The sequence below is a fragment of the Manis javanica genome, chromosome 16, assembly GCF_040802235.1.
Source record: "Manis javanica isolate MJ-LG chromosome 16, MJ_LKY, whole genome shotgun sequence".
Lineage (NCBI taxonomy): Eukaryota > Metazoa > Chordata > Mammalia > Pholidota > Manidae > Manis > Manis javanica.
In genome coordinates, this window is record NC_133171.1 from 65897747 (window position 1) to 65922344 (window position 24598).

The following is a 24598-nucleotide window of genomic DNA, read 5'->3' on the forward strand; positions in this document are numbered from 1 at the left end:
CTTACCAGTAACTGTGAGACAATATCCAATGAGTAAAGAAGCCAGAGATGGAATTAGGCCCCATATCCAGAGGCTCATAGAGCAGGGGATATTAGTAAAATGTAAATCCCCATGGAACACTCCCTTGCTGCGTGTAAAGAAAGCGGGAACAGGAGATTATTGACCAGTGCAAGATTTAAGAGAAGTTAATAAGAGGATACAGGACATTCATCCCACTGTGCCGAACCCTTATAACCTGCTAAGCTCTCTGGCCCCGGAAAACACCTGGTATACAGTCTTATATTTAAAAGACACCTTCTTTTATTTGCGCCTACACCAGAATAGCCAACCGCTGTTTGCTTTTGAGTGGAAAGACCCCTCCACAGGAACTACTGGGCAATTGACCTGGACTCGCTTGCCACAAGGATTCAAGAATTCGCCCACCCTCTTCGACGAGGCTTTACATCAGGACTTCGCCTTTTACCAAGCCTCCAACCCACAGGTAACTTTGTTACAATATGTCGATGACTTATTAATAGCAGCCCCTACTCGGAAAGCCTGCCAAGAGGCCACTGGAGCCCTTTTGAGTGAACTTGCTAAATTGGGGTATAGGGCATCTGCCAAAAAGGCACAGATCTGTCAACAACAAGTGACTTATTTGGGATATTCCCTGAGAGAGGGGAAAAGGTGGCTTACTGAAGCTCGAAAGCAGACTGTGACGCAGATCCCGGTTCCCACTACTCCACGCCAGGTTCGCGAGTTTCTGGGGACGGCAGAGTTTTGTAGACTGTGGATACCCAGATATGCCACCTTAGCCGCCCCTCTATATCCCCTAACCAAAGGAGCGGCCCCGTTTGTTTGGGGACCTGAACAACAGCAGGCCTTTGATGATATTAAGAGGGCCCTCCTGTCGGCACCCGCTCTGGCATTGCCAGATGTGACTAAGCCGTTTGTCCTTTTTGTGGATGAACGGAGTGGAGTGGCTCGAGGAGTGTTGACCCAACAATGGGGACCTTGAAAGAGACCTGTCGCCTACTTGTCAAAGAAATTGGACCCAGTGAGTAGCGGATGGCCTGCCTGTTTGAGAGTCATGGCGGCCATGGCCCTCTTGGTTAAGGATTCTGACAAACTAATGCTGGGGCAAAAGCTCATTGTGGTTGCTCCACATGCGCTGGAAAGCGTAATTCGGCAACCACCCGAAAGATGGATGTCGAATGCCAGAATGACTCACTACCAAACCTTGCTCCTAAATCGCAATCATGTGGAATTTGCCCCGCCCACCATCCTAAACCCGGCTTCTCTGCTTCCTGATCCGGGGAAAGAAGTACTCCATACCTGCCAGGAAATCCTGGCTGAGGAGACAGGGACCTGCTGGGACTTATGAGATCAGCCCCTAGAAGGACCGGGACTACTGACTTGGTACACAGATGAGAGCAGTTACATCATGGGAGGTAAGAGGATAGCGGGAGCAGCAGTAGTGGATGATGACTGGATCGTGTGGGCCAGCGGACTCCCAACGGGCACTTCTGCACAGTGAGCAGAACTCGTCGCCCTGACTCAGGCTCTAAGGATGGCAGAAGGTAAGAGACTTAATGTCTACACTGACAGCCGATATGCTTTTGCCACCGCTCATATACACGGGGCTATTTATAGACAAAGAGGGCTATTAACTTTTGCCGGGAAAGATGTTAAAAACAAACAGGAAATTTTAGATTTGTTGGAAGCCATCCATAGGCCTAAGGAAGTAGCAATAATACATTGCCCTGGACATCAGAAAGATGACTCTCCAATAGCTCAAGGAAACCGGAGGGCAGACCAAGCCGCAAAACAAGCAGCTCAGAGAATGAACATCTTACCCCTCCAGGTGTACCCGGAAGCAACATGTATTAAGAGCTTCCAGTATACACCCGAGGATTTCGCTCGGATGGACAAGCTGGGGTTCCAAAAATCTTCACCCCTTGGAACATATGTCAGGAAATGGGAAAAATATTCTGCCCCAGAAAGAGGCAGGAGAATATTTGAGGCAACTACATCAATTGACACATTTAGGGGCCAAGAACCTAAAAGCCCTGGTTCAACACTCCCCTTATCATATCATTGGTTTGGAAAAAATGGCAGACGAGGTGGTGAAGAATTGTGTTCCTTGCCAATTAGTAAATGTGAATAAACATCAAGTGATATGCGGAAAAAGGCTTCGCAGAGATCGACCGGGAGCTTACTGGGAAGTTGACTTCACTGAAATTAAGCCTGCTAAGTACGGACATAAGTACCTTTTAGTTTTTTTAGATACTTTTTCAGGATAGACAGAGGCTTTCCCCACCAAGACCGAGACAACCCAGACAGTATCCAAAAAGATACTTGAAGAAATATTTCCAAGGTTCGGAATCCCCAAGGTAATCAGTTCCGATAATGGTCCTGCCTTCGTTGCCCAAGTAAGTCAGGGATTGGCCAAGATCCTGGGGACAGATTGGAAACTGCATTGTGCATACAGGCCCCAGAGCTCAGGACAGGTAGAAAGGATGAATAGAACTCTAAAAGAGACCTTGACTAAATTATCCATAGAGACTGGTTTGTGTGATTAGTTGGTCCTCCTTCCCTTCACTTTATTTCAAGTCCAAAACACTCCTGGCCACTTTGGGCTAACACCCTTTGAGATAATGTTTGGGGCCCCGGCTCCGCTTGAGTCGGCTCACCTCCATACATCCCCCGAATGTGTAACTAATAAGTTTCTGCTTGAAAAGTTATGGGTCCTAGAAGTTGTACAGAGAGGAGTGTGGGCCACCATCCGGGAAGCCTATCAGCCAGAGGACCTGTCAGTGCCTTATCAGTTCCAGGTGGGAAACCCCGTCTACATAAGACGACACTGAACAGGAAACCTTGAGCCTCAGTGGAAAGGACCCTTCATCGTCCTCTTGACCACTCCCACAGCCGTGAAAGTGGATGGCATCTCCTCCTGGGTACACGCTTCACATCTGAAGAAAGTGCCCCAGCCGGACTCGGATTGGCAAGTAACTCAGACTGATAACCCCCTTAAGCTTCGCTTGTGTAGAAAGAACTATGTTATTAGTGATTCTGATGCTCCTGCTACTTCCAACCCACCAGAACACTAACCCCCATGAACCCAGGTTACTGACATGGCAAATCATTACCCCAGCTTCTCACCAAGTAGTAGTCCAGTTAACAGAACAGCATCCAAGGGGGACTTGGTGGCCTACCCTCACTGTAGACATATGTACTCTCTTCAAACAAAACCCTTGGCACGGAGGTAGAATAGGGAGGCGAGGATGTGGTTCTCAGGCTTCTATGAAAGAACTCCAAGATACCTGCTTCTATGTATGCCCAGCCCCCTCAACCGATCGTGCCAAGGTCTCACAGTGTGGTGGGAAGACAGACTTTTTCTGCAAAAATTGGGGTTGTGAGCAGACTGGGACATGCTATTGGCTAACAGGAAAGTCTCCTCCAGGCCTTATAAAAGTCCAATGGAACACCACTCGCACCCAATGCATGACTAATCCCACTTGCAACTTAATTGACATCCCCTTTACAGATGCAGGAAAAAAGGTGACAAACTGGGAGATAGGGTTTATGTGGGGACTACAACTTTACCAGAATGGATATGATAATGGAGTCTTGTTTATGCTCAGGCTTAAGATAGAGACCCTTCCAGCTGCCCCAGTAGGACCCAATTCTGTCCTAAGAGATCAGCCGCATCTCCCAAAGCAGACCCTAGTCCTACCAGTGGACTCTGCCACCATTTCTGCCGCCCCCACCCCTGGCCAAGTAGCCCCATTTCCTGGCACCGGACAACACCTCCTCAACCTTCTCGAGGGGGCTTTCTGGGTTCTAAACACCACCAACCCTAATACTACTGAATCCTGTTGGTTATGTTTTTCCTCTGGACCTCCTTATTATGAAGGATTGGGGTTGTTGGGCAGTTTTAACAATACAATCAGCCATGAGATTTGTAGTTGGGACAGCCACAAGACGCTGACTCTGACCAAAGTGACTGGAAAAGGGAAATGTCTAGGCACAGTTCCTCCCACTCATAAGAATTTGTGTAATGAGACCATACCCATAGCCTCCTCGGGTGAAAACAGGTATCTAGTCCCTCCTCCTGAGGGATGGTGGGCTTGTAATACTGGACTGACCCCGATGTCTCCACCTCCGCCTTCAATTCCTCCTGTGATTTCTGTATTAATGTCCAGCTAGTGCCTAGGCTGATGTATCATGATGATCTCTCATTTGTAACAGAATTTGAACCCAGACAGAGATTTAGAAGAGAACCAGTCTCGCTGACTTTAGCCGTGTTGTTGGGAGTAGGAGTCGCAGCTGGAGTAGGAACGGGGACAGCCGCCATCATCCAAGGGAACCAACACTATGAGGGACTGAGGGCAGCTATTGATGAAGATTTGAGAACTATAGAGCAATCTATTACTAATCTTGAAGAGTCCCTAACTTCCCTTTCTGAAGTAGTGCTGCAGAATAGATGAGGACTAGATCTACTGTTCTTAAAAGAAGGACGATTGTGTGCAGCCGTAAGAGAATAATGCTGCTTCTATGCAGACCATTCCGGAATAGTAAGGGATTCAATGTCTAAACTTAGAGAGAGACTAGATCAAAGGAAGAGAGAATGAGAGGCTAGCCAAGCTCTATTTGAATCTTGGTTTACTCGATCCCCATGGCTTACAACCCTGATATCCACCCTGGCAGGACCCTTGCTTATTTTTGTATTACTTCTCACTTTTGGTCCCTGTGTTTTAAACCGGCTAATATCCTTTGTTAGAGAAAGAGTGAGTACTGTTCAGGTACTAATGCTGAGACAACAGTGTCATTCTCTTACACAGCAAGAAGAAACGAGCATTCCGTGATTGGAATGTCTAAAAAGAAAAGTGAGGAAATGTAGAATCTAAGCATTTAGTGAAGAGAGCAGGTTAGCTTAAGCACAGCCATCTTAAGAGCCCAGAAGCCATTTTCTGAATATGTGACTTAGAAAGGCCGTGAAAAACAAGTTAATCAATGATGAGCACCGACAGCAGTGACCTTTAGTCAGTTAACCTCGTTTGGGTTACTCATACATACCAAGCTTATCTTGCTAAACCACCCTAACATGATCTTAACTTGCTAAACTCCCAGGATGTGACACCAGCTTGAAAAGTTATGTGCTTATGGAAAAATACTGTCTTTTTGAACATGCTATATAAACCCCTGGCTTTGAGTGCTTGGGGTCCTTGTTGAAACCCGCTGCATCGGGCTGACACTTGGACCCCAGCTAGCTGGTTCCTGAATAAAGCCCTCTTGCTTGCTGCATCAAGAGACGTCTTCCGTGAGTGAATTGGGGTGGCGTTCTCATTTGACCAGATCCAACAGGAGGTCTCAGCATCCCAAGACCTGAAAAGTGAGGCCTGTTTTCAGACATCTCCAATAACAGGGAGGAGGATGGAAGTCCTGTCTCAGCTTCCTAGCTTAGAGCCTAGGAGGAATAGAAAGGCAAGGAGAATGGCTTATGAGAGGAGAACAGTGAAGAAGGTGCAAGTGCAGAGGAAATGGGAGAATAGGATTCTAGGGTAAAGATTTTTCAGGGAAACTTTGGTCTCTATATTTGCTGAGTCTCAATTGGTTAAGGTTTTGGCTGTAACTAAAGGTGCCAGGGTAAAGGTGGATGAAGGGAAGAGAGGCAGTTTTTAACTGAGCTCTTAGAGTCATTAAAAGGGAGTTGTCTGTCCAGGCAAACCTCTTAGGGATCTGGGAGCCTTGTCAGGGGACACCAGGAGGTTATTAAGTTCCCTGGGGAGCATCTCGGGTTGCCTGGGCTGAGGGAGCCAGCTGTGAAGGAAAAAAACTGTTGTGCTGAGAAAGAGGTTTGGCCCTAGGTTATGGTGCTCCTGCAGGCTGCAGGATAGGCCAGAGAGGTGAGTTCTCAGTGGGAGGTCAGGAACTGCAGATCCCAGAGTAAAAGTCTGTTTCCCTCTAAATGGAAAATAGATAAAATAGAGCATATGTGATGACAGAACTTGGTGCAAAAGGAACAAATTGTCATAGAATATAAGTGAGTGATAAAGCTCTTAGCTTCTGCAGGGAGCCATTGGAGAAGAGGAAAGGGAGAAATTTCCTGGCTTCTCTGAGTGACATTCCCTAGGACCCAATGGTGACCTGCCTCCTAGGGAGGGGTTCCCCGCAAGGCAAGCACATGTGGGTGCTGCCTCCAGCCCGGTCTAGTGAACATCTCATGACCAAGGGAGAAAATGCAGGCACGGTGGAAACCAGGCAACCTCGTGCACGAGCCAAGGTAGGAAAATTGGGTGGTAAGTATTGCCTTGGTGGTTGGCATTTTTCAGAGGTCAACTGTGTGTGGCTGAGATGTGTCCTAAATACAAAGCGAGTGTGGAGTTCCTATCCGCGTTTCCATTCTCCTGTGGGGAAAATGGCCAGAGACGGATGAAGCAAATCTTGGGGTGTGTGCAAGAAACTTCCATTATGGGGAGTTGAGTACACAGGGATCTCAGACACAGGGACTTCTTGAAAGATGGGAAAATCAAATTGTGGCCTAGGGAAGCAGGGCAAGAGAACCAGACGAGCTCCCTTGGAATTCCCCCAAATAGCCTGCTGGACTGAAGGTTATGGTACTAGGGGGACGCATCCTGTACCAGGTTAAGGGCAAACAGAAGATAATCAAATTTTGCTGTTTTGTCTGGATTAAAGTTAGATCAGATGAAAACTGGCTTTGCCAGGTTTAAGTTGTTTTTTTTATAGTAATAAAGCCTCCAGTTCACCTGAGGAATCTTGGTTACCAAGGGCGCTTCCCCTATTACCCCTCAATACCAGAGAAGGGAAAGCGAAGGAGGAGGAACTACAAGAGACTTCCCAGAACAAGCCCTGGTGTTGGGAGAGCATTGCGTGTTTTCCTCAGTCCCTGTCCCGGCCACAGCTGCCTTGGAGAGTTGAGGGGTGGGGACACGGCGGTGAGGCAGAGTAAAAGTTTTGTTTGGAGTTATTCGGGGAGAAAGTGCAGGCCGCCTCGGCAGGGAGGGACGCCCTGGAAGGTGGGAGAGAGAAAGTTTTAAGTTAAAAACTTGTGCACTTTGAGGGTGCCGGTGGCCTTGGAGAGAGGAGTGCCCCAGGGGTTGGGGGTTCCCTTTTTAAGGATTCTTTAGGAGTGTGGCTGGCACCTGGAGGTGTAGACTTGTTAGGTGGTCTCAAGTATCTTTGATAGGACATTATATTTCTTATCAGTCCTCTGGGTAATTCTGCAAAATTAGCTTAACACAAGAAATTTACTGCTTTAGTCCCCTCCCAGTATATCAGCTTCCGGGTTTGGGAGCATATCAGGACTGGCTGCCCTTCTTCCAAGGGGGGCAGGGTTATCTGTTTGCTAATGAGTAAGTTGAGAGTCTAGCTTCTTGACCTCCTGGGTATTAAAATGCAGTCTTTGGGATGAAATCCTTCCTGCATTTTGCTATGTTGTTTACAGCTGCGCCTGCCTGCAGAATTGATTGCCTGGGTTGCAGACTATTTGATTGGAGTTTGAGGGGGAAAAAATAGGATATAGGTAAAGTAAAAAAAAGAGAAGCTGGGCCTGTATGATTAACATAATAAAGACAAGCTATGTTCAGGTACCCTTCTTTATCTGAGGAATATTCAAACATTCCAGGCCAAGTTGCTACTGTTGTTTTGAGCTTTAATTAATTAGCTCTGGCTCTTTTTAGTGGACTTACCTGGCCTTTTTGTCTTTCCACCCCACTCATATCTATTTAACATTGGGACCCACTTTCTTGTCTCCCTCCCTGTGGGTAAAATTGTAACATTTCCAGAATATCTCACCTGGCTTTGGTACATCTGCATATCAACAGGCAGTTAGAGGTGGAAAGAAGAATGGCTGTAGAGCATTTACATCTTTCCTCAGGGGTGTAGAGAAGTTCATTTCCATATCTATGGGTAATTACGTGGGCAATGGAGGGCTTATCTGTACCTGAGAGATGAGGGGGAGGGCCGGTTTTTGTCTGATGCTGGAGCCTGAAAGAAACAGCCCCAGACTACAGCTTGTGAGCAATAAATGGATTTTAACTTTATTTCTCCCTTTGACTGATTTCAGTTTTTAGAGGTATTTTGCCCCAGGATTTCCTCTCCCCATACTTAACAATATAAGAAGGACTTAAGAGTTTCCCCTTGCCTTCTGGGGAGTCCACCAGGAATCCCAAGGTGTTTCCATTGAGAGAAGTCCCACTAGGACAAGGGGGAAATTTGTTACTGTTCCCCTCATGGGTACTGAGGTGAAAAGTTTTAAGCATTGCTAGAAGATCTCCTTGGCCTGGTGGACCAACTAGATCAATTCCTGGGAACTAATATATATACTTACGTTGAACTGATGTCTGTAAGGCTGGAGGCACCAGTGGAAGGGGTGAGCCTGCTGGACAAGCTCAGGCCTCACCAAACAAGGTGAGGAGACCAATGGTTCTGGTCTGACAACATTCCAGAAACTGATCAGATAACATTCCTAACTAGAGCCCTTCCCAGGTAACTATCCAGTACCTAGCTAAAAGCCAACGAGAGATGCCCACGTACCCTAGGCAAGCCAATCCTCTTGCCACTGTATACCTTTGCTCTCCCTCCCCCTTCCTTCTTTAAAAACTTGCTGCCTGCCCTGCTGGGTGTGACTTCCCCAGCCTCCATTTCTGCAGACTGGGAAACCTCACATGGAGACTGCGCTCAAATAAACTACCTGGCCCTTTGTTGCCTCTCTTTACTTGCTTACTTCGGCTAGAATTTATATTACATTTGGTGCCAAAATCCTGGGAAAGAGTGTGAGCGTGGGGCCCCGACTGGCCACCGGTGGCCCTGCTCCCTCCTTCTCTGACCCAGGACCTCAGTCTGCTCTCTGCTGCGTGGACTATTTTCCAGTGCGTCCCTCAGTTTCCCCCGATTTGTCTCCCTTGCTAACTCCATTTCACCTGATCCATTCAAAATCGTACATACATCCAGGTTAGGGCATTCGGCTCACTCTCTGTGGGCTTCCAGCCTGCCCCTGGCCCTGTGGTGTGGGAGACATCCCTATCCCAGGCCCCAGGATGTCTACAGGCATGAGGCCCACCCCTGGCCCTGCGGTGGGGGAGACATCTCTCACCCAGGCTCCCAGGATATCTCCCCTGACTTGGTGCACTTGAGATGCTGAGTGCTTCTCACAGCGGGATTAGTTGTGGGGTGACACAGACATGGGGAACCAGCACTTGAAAGCAGAGGCTCAGACCCTGCTGCGGTGTCTCATTTCTAATTTGGCTACTCTATATTTGTCCCGGAAAGTTTGCAAATGGAAGCTGATCTTTCTTTGCTCTGAGGCCGGGCCTCAGTATCCCTTGGACAACCAATCTCTCTGGCCCCCTGAGGGAACTTTCGATTTTGGCCTCCTCACCGACTTGACTAATTATTGCCACCAGAGTGGAGAGTGGAGTGAAATCCCATATGTGCAGGCTTTTTGGACTTTTTGCTCCCACCAAGACCTTTATGTTAAGTGTTCAACAACTCAAGTTCTCCTGGCCCAATCTCCAGTCAAAGATTGTCAGCCTCTTACTCTGCCCAGTCCTTCTTCCTTTTCAGATCCACCAGAGGACCTCTGTCTCCCACCTCTCTCACCTCGCTACAGACAAGAAGCTAAAAAGGAAGAAAGCGATTAAATATCAGTTGCTCAAATCTTAATATCTGTTTGCCTGTCTGTGTATATGTTTTTATATGTAAAGTGTTGCTAACTGTAGTTGTTATGTCTCAATTTGTATATTTGTCTGTCTAAGTGTGTAAATGAAAAAGATTTTTTTACCTCCGGATGGTATTAATAGAATTGATTTAAAGACAAGTGCTTGTGAAAAATGGGCATTCTAAAACTTCCAGAAAATTCTAACAGAAAATATTAAGCATTAATGCTAATTTAGGTTGAACTGAAATGGACGTGTCCTTATGATTATCAGCTGCCTGAGTTTACCTAAAGTCATTTAAGTTGATGTTATTGTAGGACCCCAACCTCCCTGAGAAATAAGTTAGCCTAAGAGTAGCCATCTTGAAGCCCAAAAAGCCATTCTGATATATGACTCAGAGGGAACAACTGAAACCAGGTAACTCCTCTAGAAAAACAAGTTAATCAATCATGACTGCTGGCAGCGCTAACCTCTCGGTTAGTTAATCATAAATGCCGACCCTACCTTGCTACACCCCCAGGACGTGGCACTAACCCAGAAATCGTAGGTTTGAAAAATTACTGCCTTTGTAGTATTGTTATCTTGCTATGTAGTATTGTTATCTTGTTATTACAAAACAATCTGTAACCATGGTAATCCTCTAGGGCTGAATGCCTCAGAAAATCCTATATAACCACTTAGTTGTAAGTGCTCAGGGTCCTCGTTGAGACCCGCTGCGACGGGCTGACTTGGACCCCAACTAGTTGGCTTCTGAATAAATTCCTCTTGCTTGTTGCATCAAGAAACGTCTTTGGTGAGTGATTTGGGGCGGCGCCTTCCTCAGGGGAATCCAACATTTGGGGGCTCGTCCGGGATCATGCGCTCACCCCGCTTCACTCCCGAAGTCGCTCTTGGAGGAAGAGGTAAGATTAGTGGCGCCTTGAGTTGTCTGTGTTCTGTCTTCTGTTTTTCAGTGAGACCGGTCAGAATTCTGAAAAGGGGTACCCACTGTCTGGCAGCTGTCCCGATCCCGTAAAGGGGTCGAGACTGCGGTCGGTAGACGTACTAGGAGCACCGCAGGCTGCAACCCTGGGGGACGCCTCGGGGAGGTTGGGAGGCCAGGGACGCCTGGTAGCCTCCCGTCTGTTTTTCTGGCAAGGTGAATCTGATGAGATAGGGTTGATTTTCAGGCGCCAGGAATATCAACCCTCTGATTCCTTTCGGTTTCTGTTTGAAAATCTGAGAAAAAACAAAAAGCGGCCACTGTGTGTCTAATCTGTGTGTGTCTCTGTTTTTTGTGTCTTTCATGTGCCTAATAATTGTTATACTGACAATGGGACAGACTCAGACAACCCCCTAAGTGTGTAAATGAATATATCTTTCTACCTCCGGATGGTATTAATGAAATTGAATTAAAGACAAGCGCTTGTGAAAATTGAGTGTTCTAAAACTTCCAGAAAACCTGATAAAAAAGTGTTAAGCATTAATGCTAATTTGAGTTTGCCTGAGGCGGGCATGTCCTGGTAGTTGTCGGCTGCCTGAGTTTACCTAGAGTCATTTAAGTCATGTTATCTGCTAAATCTTTTAAGAATAGAATGCTTAGAAGCTTGGCTTTGTCTAGTGTTCAGTGGGGGTCTTGTGAGTAGGCTAGCGTAGTTGTTGCAGGTAGCTGAACTGGATAAGTGTGGCAAGTGAACACCTTTTAAATTGTGTGTTGCAGTGTGTATGCCTACCTGCAGCCTGAGAATCTTTGTAGTAACTTAAAGCCTTAGAGTTTTGTTAAGTTGAGAAGATGTGCTCTGTGTTTGCTGGGAGATTGTGCTGTGAAGCTCATGGTTGCAGAAATTGTAGAATGTGTTCGTGAGTTTGTTGGTCTAGAAAATGTTAGTTTGACAGTTTGCAGTGTCCTGCTTCTCAGTGTTCACTAGAAGTTAAAGTTTCTAATGGTTTTAAGTTCTAATTAAAACCACTTAAAGTAATAAAGAAAAACATTTCTCTATGCTAAAAGATGTATGTTTTAATAAGAAAAAGTATAAAAAATGAAAACTCTTCTGCATGCTAAAGAATGTGTTTTGTGATAAAAGAAAGTAACTTTGTTCTAAAGTACAGCTATTTATTTAAAGAGAGACAAAGAGAGAAAACAGCGTAGTGCCTTTTGTTGTGGAAGATCCGCTCAGCCTGTTGCTTTGGGGAGAGGGTTAGGATGTTTAGAGATAAAGTGAGATAAACCCAGTCAAGCCGCAGGCAAGCCCAGGCATAATTCTCACCGGCTTATGTGCTTGGGACCATGGGGCAAATGAAGAATAAATTACTATATTCTTACAGATATAGTCGTGCCTAGTGAAATTAAAGCAAGTGAGTCTTGATATCAAGTGCACAGCAAAATTAGAATCTCGTTTCCAGTTAAACAGTTTTCTTTAACTGTTAGTCTGCTCTTAATGTTGAAAGATCACAGCAGTTTCTCATGCTTAAAGTCTCAGTGAGTTGCCATGAAATCGTAATGTTAAAGGGACTAAAAGCTAAAGTTTGTTAACAACTGTATAACCTTTATTTGCCTTTGAAATATTTTGTTATTAAAAATGATTGCATGGCCTGAAAAATTGAATTCCTAAGCAGAATAGTAACAAAGTTTTTTTCAGCTGATTAAATGCACTTAGTTAACAAACCAAAATTTATTAAACTGTAGAATCTGGACAAGATTATGTTTCTCCCAGAAAAACAGGTTTCACTGTAAAAGTTTAGATAGACGAACGTGTGACCACTTTTGAGAAAAGTTGTAATAGATTTTTTGAGAACCACCAGGTCTTCTTGTTTAATTTATATGCTGTATGTTTTAAAAAACATGGGGACTCTCCATATTTTTTAATGCAAATAATCTTAGAGCTTTTAATAGAATTTGCATAGTAGCTTATATCTACTATTAAAAAGTAAAACATTCTTGAAGCTTTCAGGGAAGACCTGTAAACTTAAGCACTTTCTCTACTTTTTTGTATCTGGTCTTAGACACTTATGCTGAGTTATGTTCTTATTATTTTCACTGTTTGTAAGCTATTGATTGTAAGCCAAAAGTCATCATTTCTCAGTTCCTAAATGAAGAAGTAAAATGCCTGATCTCTTTCATCTCAAATCATATTTCTGGTCATATCTGAATATTTGTGTGAAAGAAAGAGACATTTAAATTTGAGATTCTGCTTAAACTTTTAAGTTGAATTTGACTATAGCCATATTCATTCTTTGTATGTATCTCTAACAGGTCTTTTGTATGCCTGGTGATATTATACTCTGCCTTGAGTTTAGACAGTTCTTTCAGCTAAATATGAATTCTTATTGTAGCTTTTTTCCCCTCCTGAAGATGAAAGCAGAAGAATCTACCATCTGCTACCATTCTCTCAAGAATGCTTAGTAACCTAGAATTAGTTTGACTTTCTGTATGTTGTCTTTAAAAATTGACAGCAGCAGTCTCCCCTGCTGCCCCACTTTTTAAGATATCTCGTTTACTGTGCTGAGTATATAGACAATAAATGTGTAATGATAGTTCTAAAAAAATTAAATGCAAAAAGGTGCTTTTACCTCTAGTTAACTCTGATATTTTCCAGAGGGCCCCTGGAACATGTCAGAAGAATTTTTTCTCATTAGAGAAAGTATTTGACTAATTTGGCTTATTTATCTGATATATATATATATATTTATTTACCAGGAAAGCACTGTCAAAGAGAATGATGCTAAACTTTGTTACTGAATGTTTTGTATTACAGAAATATCAGAATTTCCTTATGTCAACTGTTTCACAGTAAGCTCTCATCAGATCTTTAACCATTGTCATTTGTAAGTCTTTTGTCATTTATAGTATTATCCCTAAACTGGTAAAGAACTAGATTTCAGCAGAACAAGTATTAGTTACATAAGATTACATAAACTAAAGAAAATGATTTTGTGTCTTTTTGTTTCAAATGTTGCTGGTAAAGTGTTTTAACCTTGTTCTCTTAAACTGACAACAGTTTAGTAAATGACTATCTTTATGAGCAGAATTGAAACTTCCTTCTCTCTACTTGATCCCTCCAGAGTTTAAAAACTTTCAGTGACTGTTTTTGTATTCCATGGCAGTATGTTTATTTGCACGAGTTCAATAAGAATCTGCTTTCCTTGTGAGAAGACTACTTAAGAACACTGGTTATACTACCAGGGCTTTGACTGGAATGTCGTACCTGAGAGACATGTGCATAGACTCAGATGTGAACAACTTTAAAGAACTAAGATTGACTTTATAAAGCCAACAAAACCCCTTGAAAGAACTGGCCTGGTACCTTGCTTACAGAGTTCCCAGCAGCCTTACCAGGTGAGTAAAGAAGGTCACTTCCTGGCAGGTGCAGAGACCTCGAGAAGAGAAGAATTCATCCAAATCTACAGGTACTGCAGGCAAAGCCTGATGGCAAGTCTGGCTTGGCTGTCTGGCCTCAAGAGGCCTTTAAAAGTTCAATCTGAAACTCCTTACAAAAAGTTCCAGCAAAGCATATTTAAAAGAGCCTGTGTAATCAATTGCTCTTCTTGCTGCACCTGTGCAAATAATCAAGCCAGCTGTTAATTATTTTCTTAACCTAGTTACTTCTAGTAAAAATGAGAGTGATTTTAGAGAGAAGTATCGTTTCTATAATGTAGCCTCCTTCCAGAATAAAAAATCTAACTCCAGATGTTGCTACATAACCTAATAACACAATTTGTTTTATCTTGCCTAGAAGCCACAAAACTGCAAATAGTAATAAAAATGAAACCCAGAATAGAAGCGCCAGCCTTCTGAAGCCCTCTCAACTGACCAGTGATGGAGACCTAGCTGCACCCTTTACTGCGCCCCCTTCTCAGCACGAAGCAGCCAGAGCAGTCATCGCCCCTTTTCCCTAGCAGCAGCTAGAGTCTCTATCTGTAGAAAAAAGAATGAGACCATACCCATAGCCTTCCCTGGTAAAAACAGGTATTTAATCCCTCCTCCCAAGGGATGGTGGGCTTGTAACACTGGAGTGACCCCATGTGTCTCTCCTTCTGCCTTCAACTCCTCCCGTGATTTCTGTATCATGGTCCAGTTAGTACCCAGACTAATGTATCATGATGACTTCTCATTCATGGCAGAATTGGAACCTAGACTAAGGTATAAGAGAGAGCCAGTCTCACTCACTCTAGCTGTATTACTAGGAGTAGGAGTCGCAGCCAGAGTAGGACCAGGGGCAGCTGCAATTATACAAGGAAACCAACATTACGAAGGACTAAGAATAGCTATCGATGAAAATTTGAGAACTATAGAACAGTCTATTTCTAAACTTGAAAAGTCCCTAACCTCTCTCTCTGAAGTAGTGCTGCAAAATAGACGAGGGTTAGATTTACTATTTCTAAAAGAAAGTGGATTGTGTGCAGCTCTAAAAGAAGAGTGCTGCTTCTATGCAGACCATACTGGAGTAGTAAGAGACTCAATGTCTAAATTAAGAGAAAGATTAGATCAGCGAAAGCGAGAACGAGAAGCTAACCAGAGCCTGTTTGAATCCTGGTTTTCTAGATCCCCATGGCTTACAACTCTAATATCCACTTTGGCAGGACCCCTGCTTATTTCAATATTGCTCCTCACCTTAGGTCCCTGCATTTTAAATCGAGTAATAACCTTTATTAGAGAAAGAGTAAGTGCTGTGCAGGTGCTAATGCTGAGACAACAGTATCATACCCTCACACAACAAGAAGAAACCAACATTCCATGATTAGAATGTTCAGAAAAAGAAGTGGGGAATGTAGGACCCCAACCTCCCTGAGAAATAAGTTAGCCTAAGAGTAGCCATCTTGAAGCCCAAAAAGCCATTCTGATATATGACTCAGAGGGAACAACTGAAACCAGGTAACTCCTCTAGAAAAACAAGTTAATCAATCATGACTGCTGGCAGCGCTAACCTCTCGGTTAGTTAATCATAAATGCCGACCCTACCTTGCTACACCCCCAGGACGTGGCACTAACCCAGAAATCGTAGGTTTGAAAAATTACTGCCTTTGTAGTATTGTTATCTTGCTATGTAGTATTGTTATCTTGTTATTACAAAACAATCTGTAACCATGGTAATCCTCTAGGGCTGAATGCCTCAGAAAATCCTATATAACCACTTAGTTGTAAGTGCTCAGGGTCCTCGTTGAGACCCGCTGCGACGGGCTGACTTGGACCCCAACTAGTTGGCTTCTGAATAAATTCCTCTTGCTTGTTGCATCAAGAAACGTCTTTGGTGAGTGATTTGGGGCGGCGCCTTCCTCAGGGGAATCCAACATTATCTGCTAAATCTTTCAAGAATAAAATGCTTAGAGGCTTGACTTTTTCTAATATTCAGTAAAAGTTTTGTAAGTAATCTAGTATAGTTGTTAGGAATGAGTGAACTAAATAAGTGTGGCAAGTGAACACCATAATTGTGTGTTACAGTGTGTATACCTACCTACAGCCTGAGAATCTTTGTAGTGACCTAAAACCTTAAAGTTTTGCTAAGTTAAGAACGTATATTATGTGCTTAGTGAGAGATTGTACTGTAAAGCTCATGGTTGCAGAAATTATAAAATGTGTTCATAAATTTGTCAATCCAAAGAATGTTAGTTTAACAGTTTACAGTAGCCTACTTCTCAGTGTTCACTGAAAATTAAAGTTCCTAATAGTTTTAAGGTCTAATTAAAGCTACTTAAAGAAGAAAACATCTCTCCTTGCAAAAAAAAAATGTGTGTTTTAATAAGAGAAAATATAAAGAATGGAAATTCATTTTGTTAAGGGTAAAAGAAGGTAATTGTTCTAAAGTACAGCTATTTATTTAAAGAGGGAGAACACTGAATGTAAAAGGAACGTTGTAGAAAGCTTGTGGAAAAATTGATAGAGTCATGCTGTGTGAATTAAAGCAAATGAGTCTCGATGTCAAGTACACAGCAAAATTAGAATTTTGTTTTCAGTTAAAAAGACAAAGTTTTCTTAAATTGTTAGTTTCTCCTAATGTTGAAAGATTGCAAAAGATTTTCTAATTGTTTTATCAAAGCGGTTTCTCATGCTTAACGTCTCAATGAGTTGTCCGAGTATTTAAGAAAATGACATCTTAATATTAAAAGGACTAAAAGCTAAACTATGCTAACAACTGTGTAACCTTCTTTATTCGCCTTTGAGGTATTTTGTTGTCATTCTGGTTAAAATAGATAAGTATTGTGTCATAATGACTTATAATTCTATTTAGGCTATTTAAGCAAGTGCCTTAAAACTTTTAACAGCTTCCCAAAATTAAATTCAAAAAGGTACTTTTACCTCTAGTTAACTCTTATATTTTTCAGAGAGCTCCCAGAACATTGTCAGAGGAACTTTTTCTCATTGGAGAAAGTATTTGGCTGATTTAGCTTATTTATCTGATATATAATTACATACTTAATTACCTGGAAAGCACTGTCAAAAAGAATAACGCTAAACTTTGTTGCTGAATGTTTTGTGTTACAGAAGTATCAGAATTTCCTTATGTCAACTGTCTTACAGTAAGCTGTCATCAGATCTTTAGCCATTGACATTTGTAAGTCTTTTGTCATTTATAGTCACTGTTTTATCACTCCTAAGCTAGTAAAGAACTAGATTTCAGCAGAACAGGTATTAGTTACATAACATTGAGTAAACTAAAGATGATTTTGTGGCTTTTTGTTTCAAATGTTGCTGATGAAGTGTTTTTAAGCTTTTCCTCTTAAGCTGACAACAGTTTAGTAAATGACTGCCTTTATAAACATAATTGAAACTTTATCTTTCTCTCTACCTGATCCCTCCAGAATTTAAAAACTCTCAGTGACTATTTTTATATTTCATGGCAGTATGTTTATTTGCACAAGTTCAATAAGAATCTGCTTTCCTTGTAAAAGGACCAATTAAAGACACTAGTTATATTACCAAAGCTTTGACTGGAACGTCACACCTGAGAGACACGTATTCAGATATGAACAGCTTTAAGGAACTAAGGTTAACTTTATAAAGCCAATGAGGCCCCTTGGAAGAACTGGCCTGGTACCTTGCTTATGAAGTTCCCAGCAGCCTTACCAGGTGAGTAAGGAAGGTCACTTCCTGGCAGGTGCAGGAACCTCAAGATGTCTTGGGGACCTCGAGAAGAGAAGAATTCACCCAAATCTACAGGTACTGCAGGCAAAACCTGATGGCAAGTCTAGCTTGGCTGTCTAGCCTCGAGAAGCCTTTAAAAGTTCCATCTGAAATTCCTTACGAAAAGTTCCAGCAAAGCACATTTAAAAAAGCCTATTGTAATCAATTGCTCTTCTTGCTGCACTTATGCAAATAATAAAGCCAAATGTTACTTATTTTCTTAACCTGGTTACTTCTAATAAAAATGAAGGTGGTTTTAGAGAAAAGCATTGTTTCAATAATGCAGTCTTATCTATACTAAATCCTAATACTAGTCATTGAGATGTAGACTCGATCCAGAATTCTAGTTTCCCCATGATACCTGGCTATGATTCTCAATGAGACTCTTCATAATTCTAGTTCTCATATTTGGCCATGCATTCTTAATCTCATCAAGTTTGTCCTTCCAGAATAAAAGTGCCAACCTTCCAAGGCCCTCTCAACTGACCAGTGATGGAAACCTAGCTGCACCCTTTACTGTGCCCTCTCTCAGCATGAAGCAGCCAGAGCAGTCATCGCCCCTTTTCCCTAGCAGCAGCTAGAGTCTCTACCTGAAGAGAGAAAATGAGACAAGGACCAGAAGCTTAGACAGGATAAAGTGAGAGCCTCTAGAGAAAGCAAATCAGGATATTTGTAACTACATGCTAGGAAACCCCACCACCACAATGCCCCTTGTCAGCTGGAAGTAACCAGATCGAGTCAGCACCCATTATGACCAAAAGGCTAAAATGTAAGGCTGGAGGCACCAGGGGAAGGGGTGAGCCTGCTGGACAAGCTTAGGCCTCACCAAACAAGGTGAAGAGACCAACAGGTTCTGGTCTGACAACATTCCAGAAATGATCAGATAACATTCCTAACTAGAGCCCTCCCCAGGCTAGAAGAATAGTGGTAACTGTCCAGTACCTGGCTAAAAGCCAATGAGAGACCCCGACATACCCTAGGTGAGCCAATCCTCGCACCACTGTATACCTTTGCTCTCCCTCCCCCTTTCTTCTTTAACAACTTGCTGCCTGCCCTACTGGGCATAACTTCCCCAGCCTCCATTTTTGCAGGCTGGGAAACTTTGCCCAGGAACTGTGCTCAAATAAACTACCTGGCCCTTTGTTGCGTCTCTCTGCCTGCTTATTTTGGCTAGAATTTATCTTACAATGTCCATCATGAATATCCTATTCCCTGGTGGTGAGAAGGGAGTGATCAGGAGAGCTGCTGTGTCCCTTTGGGCACAAAAACACCCACCAGGCCAGGGTGTCCAGTCAGCAGAACAAAAGTTCCCAAATGTAGATCCTAGATGGGGTAATAATAATCTAGGGGATAGAACTAAAATGCAGGATCTTTGAGGGCTAATTATAAAGGGGATTAGGGAATCGGCCCCAAGATCTCAAAATGTTTCTAAGGTGTTTGAAATCCAATGGGAAAAGGAAGAAACCCCAACTGCATTTTCACAGAGACTCAGGGACCACATGAGAAAGTATTCAGAACTTGACCCAGAAGCTCAGGTAGGACAGGGTCCTTTAAAAGTCAATTTTGTAACCAAAATTTGGCCAGATATTTCTAAGAAATTACAGAATTTAGATGAATGGAATGAGAAACCTATAGAAGAATTACTGAGAAAACCTCAAAAAGTGTTTGTTAGAAGAGAGGCTAGAAGCTTGTATTTCCAATTGTTAGAGGGAGAGCCAGATCCTCTCCAATGGACCTGGACCCCAGGGAAACTGCAAATTCTAGAGGAACTGAAAGCAGTCCTTATTCACCACCCTAGTCCTGGCACTCCCATCTTTAGAGAAGCCATTTCACTAGTTTGTTACTGTTGAACAAGGTTCTCTGTAGGGGTTTTGACCCAAGCCTGGGGAGGAAAGAAACAACCAGTGGTCTTTATGTCTAAACTATTGGACCCTGTCTCTTGAGGATGGACTCAATGTGTTCAGGCCATTGCAGCCACGACCTTATTGCTGAAAGAGAGCAGGAAATTAACTTGAAGGAACCCTCATGCTCAGTACTCCTCACCAGGTTTGGGCCATACTTATTTAATCAGTGGGCTGGGCACTGGCTAATAGATTCTCAAATTTTAAAATATGAAGCAAGTTTACTTGAAAAAGATGACCTGATTTTAACCACAGACAACTGTCTCAATCCAACCAGCTTCTTATGTGCAGGGAATGCTGAAGGCCAGTCAGAATTGAGCCATAGTTATACAGACCTCATAGAATATTAGACTTGGAGTAGTCCATACCTTTGGAAAATTTGGACAGAAAGAGGTCTCATAAACTGTAAAGGAAAGGAATTAATTCATGGGGAATTAATCAAAGAAGTTCTGGAACATCTTTTACTTCCAGCTGAAATATCTTTAACACATGTGAATGGTCACCAGAAAGCTGGTGTAGCTGCTAAAGAGGCTCTATCTGAAGATGAAATTAGATTTTTAAACCTCACTCCAAATATCCCTAAAATTTAATTGAACCCAAAGTTTTCCAAGAAGGAGATTAAGAACTACAGGAGGTGGGGCATCTTGAGATGAGAAAGGGAGGTGGACTTTACCAGAAGGGAGAGAAATGATCAGCCAGCTTATTATGAGAGAGCTGATGAACATGTTACATAGAGGGAGCCATTGGGGTCCTCAGGCGATGTGTGATGCTTTGCTAAAGGTTTATGGGTGTATTAGCATTTACACCGCTGCCAAACAGGTTTGTAGGAGCTGCATAATGTGCCAACGAACTAATAAGAAGCGTATGAGAAAGCCGGTATCTGGAGGGAGACTCCCAGGAATAAGACCATTCCAAAGTATTCAGATTGACTTTACTGAGATGCCGAAAGTGGGAAAGCTTAAATATTTAGTAGTGATTGTTGACCATCTCACTGGATGGGTGGAGGCCCCCCCATTAACAACTGCAACGGCAGGATAAGTGGTAAATGTACTTTTAGAGCAAGTTATTCCTAGGTTTGTGTTAACAAAATGTTGATTCAGATAATGGGAGTCATTTTACTTCAGAAGAACTACAGGGAATAATGATTATTATATGAGCTACCATATCTGGGAAGGGCAACAGACTTGCCAACTGTGGAAACAAAAGATCAATTTATAAGGGAATATGTGCTGGCCATGTCGTCTGACTTATCTTCTCTCAGGCTGAAAGGACTCATTACCCAGACTCCCCCACTCGAGTTATTCGCTCACTGCTTCCACCCTAGAGACCTGGTGTTAGTAAAATCCTGGAAAGAAGATCGACTCCAGCCCAGCTGGGAAGGCCCCTCCCAAGTGCTCTTGATCACAGAGACTGCAGTGAGGACAGCTGAAAAGGGTTGGACTCATTACACCAGAGTAAAGAAACTGACTGGGGGATCTGGGGACAAAACAGAGAATTGGCAGGTGTCCCAGGTGAATAACCAACCCTTAAGGCTGAAACTAAAAAGAACCTAAAAATGTTAACTTTTTTTCTTCTAGCTCGGTATTTCACAGGCAAGTCACAGGGAGCCCTAGAATGGGAAGGAACTCCTGGTTATTCTGTCAAACTGGTAATCAATATTACTAAAACATCAAGACTCCAAACCATTAGGTTTTATGCTTGTCAGGTTCTCTCTTGTGGTGACCTAAATGACCAAAGACAGCTTTCTGGAGATAATAAGTATCTCTGTCCTGAATGCACAGATGTTAGTAGAATAAAAAAGGCAAGTGGGCCCTCATGTCCAGGGTGGAGCAATGTTCAGTGGACTACCCAGTTTCATGGATGGATGGCCCCTCATGCAGCAGAAAAACCTTTAAAAAGAAAGCTCCACTTAGCTAAAGGAATTCCTCCTAACAATTGCCAGGACAGACAGTGTAACCCCTTTTATTAACTATACATGAACCTCAAGACTTAGACTCAGACCCTATAATTGCCCCTCATGTTTACGGACTCAGTGCAGATGTCATTGGAGTAGATCCTGTAGGAAGGTTTGGTCTTAATTTAATTGAAGACAGGACTTTGCCCATAGTGGCCACCCCCAATACTGAGGGAAATAACGAGGCAGACCTTCCCCATAATGACCCTAGACTAGTTACTGTAACAGAGATAAAAGATCTAAAACAGACTTTTGAAACAGAGATAGGTTATGGAGACTCCAATGCCTGGGTAGAGTGGGTTAAATTTTCAGTACTCGCTTTGAATAAAAGTGATTGTTACACATGTGCTGCTGGACAGCCGCAAGTGCAGGTGGTCTCATTCCCTCTCAGCTGGGACACAGACCCCACTGTGATGAACTTCATGTTGGCCCTGTACCAGGACAAGGACTCTTGGGGAAATGAGATTTGCAAGGGCTTATCTTTACTCTTTCATGCACTGAAAAAGTCAGACCCAAGGGCAATCCCCTCTTTTTCCATAGGGAAGATGAATCACTCCTCATGCCTCTCTAGGCAAGGGGAAGGTTTCAAAACTCCTGTGCGAAACACTGACTTGTACACACCTGAAAGGAAAGGAGCGACACACAGCAGCAATTCACCGGAGAATTCCGCTTTATTAGGGAAAGGTGCTGGGTTATATAGGAAGGGGCCTGGGGTAATTGTGTTACTTCTACGGGGCTGGTGGCTGTTGGCTAGGTGCTGGGATTGGGAGGGGGGTGAGAGGTGATTGGGCTTCAGGTGGCACCGGCGGGAACCGAGGACCCAGAAGAGAAGCCGGAAGTTTGCCATCTTACTGCTGGGGGCACTTCATTCCCCCCTTTCTCCTCTATGGGGTTGTGGACGTTGCTTTATCTCTAGCTGCTTCCTGCTGAACAGGGGCGGAGAAGGGAGTGAGGGCTTGAGGATTGGGAGGAAAGGGTTGATAGGACTCCCCACAGTAAGGATGAGTAGATGTGGACTTCTTCAGGTTTGGAAATCAATGAAGGTTCCCTGTAACCATAGGTCGAGGACCTGTTGATTCCAATGGTGCCAAGAGGATATGGGTGTCAGGAGCCAGGCGTCTGCGGCCATTGTTTCCAGGAACAGTTTCCAGCAGAGAGAGGGGTCCATCTCAGCGTGTGGTGAGGAGGTCACATGAGGGTGAGGGATCTTCTGTGGCCAGAAGCTGGTAGTTCCTGAGTAAAAGCTGGTTGAAAGCTTGATTAGAGATTTTTCCGACTTGGGATTTGATGAACTTTATTATACAGGGTAAGAAGAGACAGGCGAGAAGAATGATTATTATGGGGCCTGCAATGGGCCAGAGCCAGGTAAGGAGAGGTTTGTTAGTATTGAAGAGAATGGGTTGGAATTGGGAGCAGAGTGAAGGCTGGAGGCAAGGTCGGTGAGTTTGGTGACGTCAGTTTCTACAATGCTGGATTCGTTGATGTAATAGCAGCACTCTTCCCGGAGGAAGACGCAGGTGCCACCCTTCTTGGCTGTAAGCAGATCTAGGGCCTACCGGTTTTGAAGGGTGACCTTAGCTAGCGAAGTGACCTGTCTTTGGAGAGAGGCTAGGGAATCGGCAGTGGATGTCAGGGCTCCCTCAAGTTTGGCGTTGAGATCTCTAACTGCCCACAGAGAGTGACCCAAGGCTTCTCCCAAAAACCCTGCCCCAATGGCTCAGGTGATCAAAGAAATACCGACCATGATGGGAAGGAAAGCAGCTCTCTTTGTGCGTGAGGGCAAGGGAGGTTGGAGCTCAAGAAATTCTGCCATGCTGTAAAGTGTAAGCTGCGGGATTAGGGTGATGAGAATGCAGGGTGTATCAGAGTTGAGAGGCAGTGAGTTGAAAAGACTGCCATTACACCAAAAGAAGTGTCCCGGTTGTGTAAAAGTCTTAGAGCTGGAGGTAGGGGTGTAGATAGAGAGGCAGTGAAGTGCGCTGGAGGGGGGTGGAGTTGGGCCTACACAGTGGTGGATGGTGAGATTATCTGCATATTCTGGTTCCCATAGGGGTATGTCTGCCAGGGGGCAGAGGGGTTGTCTTTCTGCATGGAAGGAGTAGTTGGAAATATTAAGGGGCACGGCGGCCAGCAGTGGGCGCTGTAGTGATGCACACAAGAAACAATTGGCAGTGTTAAGGGTGTGGTTCGGAAAGATGGTGATATCCTGAATGAGCTGTAACCAAGAGTAGGAGAAATGGGAAGAGCGGCGGGGATAAGAAGATGAAGAGGCGCCATCAAGAGTTTGGATAATGACTTTTTCGGAATGACTGATATCTGATGCAACTTGAGAGATCTGGGAATGAGAGGGAACATACTTTCAAGAGATATGAAGGGTACCGTGGGGGGTCAAGGACCCCCTGTAGTAAACTGAGGCTGTGACTCTGGCAGCCCATCGAGAGTCCCAGGGATCTGGGATTGATAAGGAGAATGAGCCATTGGGATATTTCATGAAACGGTTGGAGGGGTAATACTGTGGGTACTGGAAGTTACCCATGTAGTGAATGGCGCAAGACCAGTAGGGACATCTCCCATAGGTGTCTGGCCATCGCCTGCAATAGGCTTGTTTTTGGTCATAGAGGAAGCAGAGGTAGGGAGAATAAGGGTAGCTGCAGGTGAACACTTCAGTGGAGGGAGGAAAGTGGAGGTATAAAGGCTCAGAGCAGATTTTCAGAGGGCAGTCTGGTGTGGCAATGAGGGCAGTAACTTTTGTTTGATGCTGTGTGTAAGTCTGTCTGACTTTGAATTGCCATACAAAGGAGGCTGCGGTGGCGGGGAAGACAATAGGAATGAGGAGAAAAAGCAAGAGAGTGGGAAAGGAGGAAAAAGTCATGATTCGGGTATGGATGGCAAAGGGGGTGAACGGGATTTTGGAGGAAAGAGGACAGTAAGGTCAGAAGTCTGGAGGGAGGGAGAGTCTGTAAACTTTTGTAGGTTAAGAGATCTT

The 24598-nt window shown here is 43.8% G+C and overlaps 2 long non-coding RNA genes across 5 annotated transcripts in view; one reads left to right on the forward strand and one right to left on the reverse strand.

Annotated features, from left to right (window-relative positions):
• LOC140846802 (uncharacterized) overlaps positions 1–24598 on the reverse strand; it is a 477545-nt gene that overhangs the window by 38328 nt on the left and 414619 nt on the right. The gene's annotated exons all lie outside the window — the stretch shown is intronic.
• On the forward strand, positions 1262–18137 carry LOC140846801 (uncharacterized). Of its 3 annotated transcripts, none has more exons than XR_012126234.1 (4): positions 1270–1559; positions 2808–2987; positions 6145–6265; positions 14372–15878. It is a non-coding gene; the product is annotated as an uncharacterized lncRNA (long non-coding RNA). The 3 variants fall into 3 exon arrangements; XR_012126233.1 differs by adding an exon at positions 17119–18137 and having other exon boundaries at positions 1284–1559; positions 2808–6265; positions 14372–15886; XR_012126232.1 differs by having other exon boundaries at positions 1262–1559; positions 2808–6265.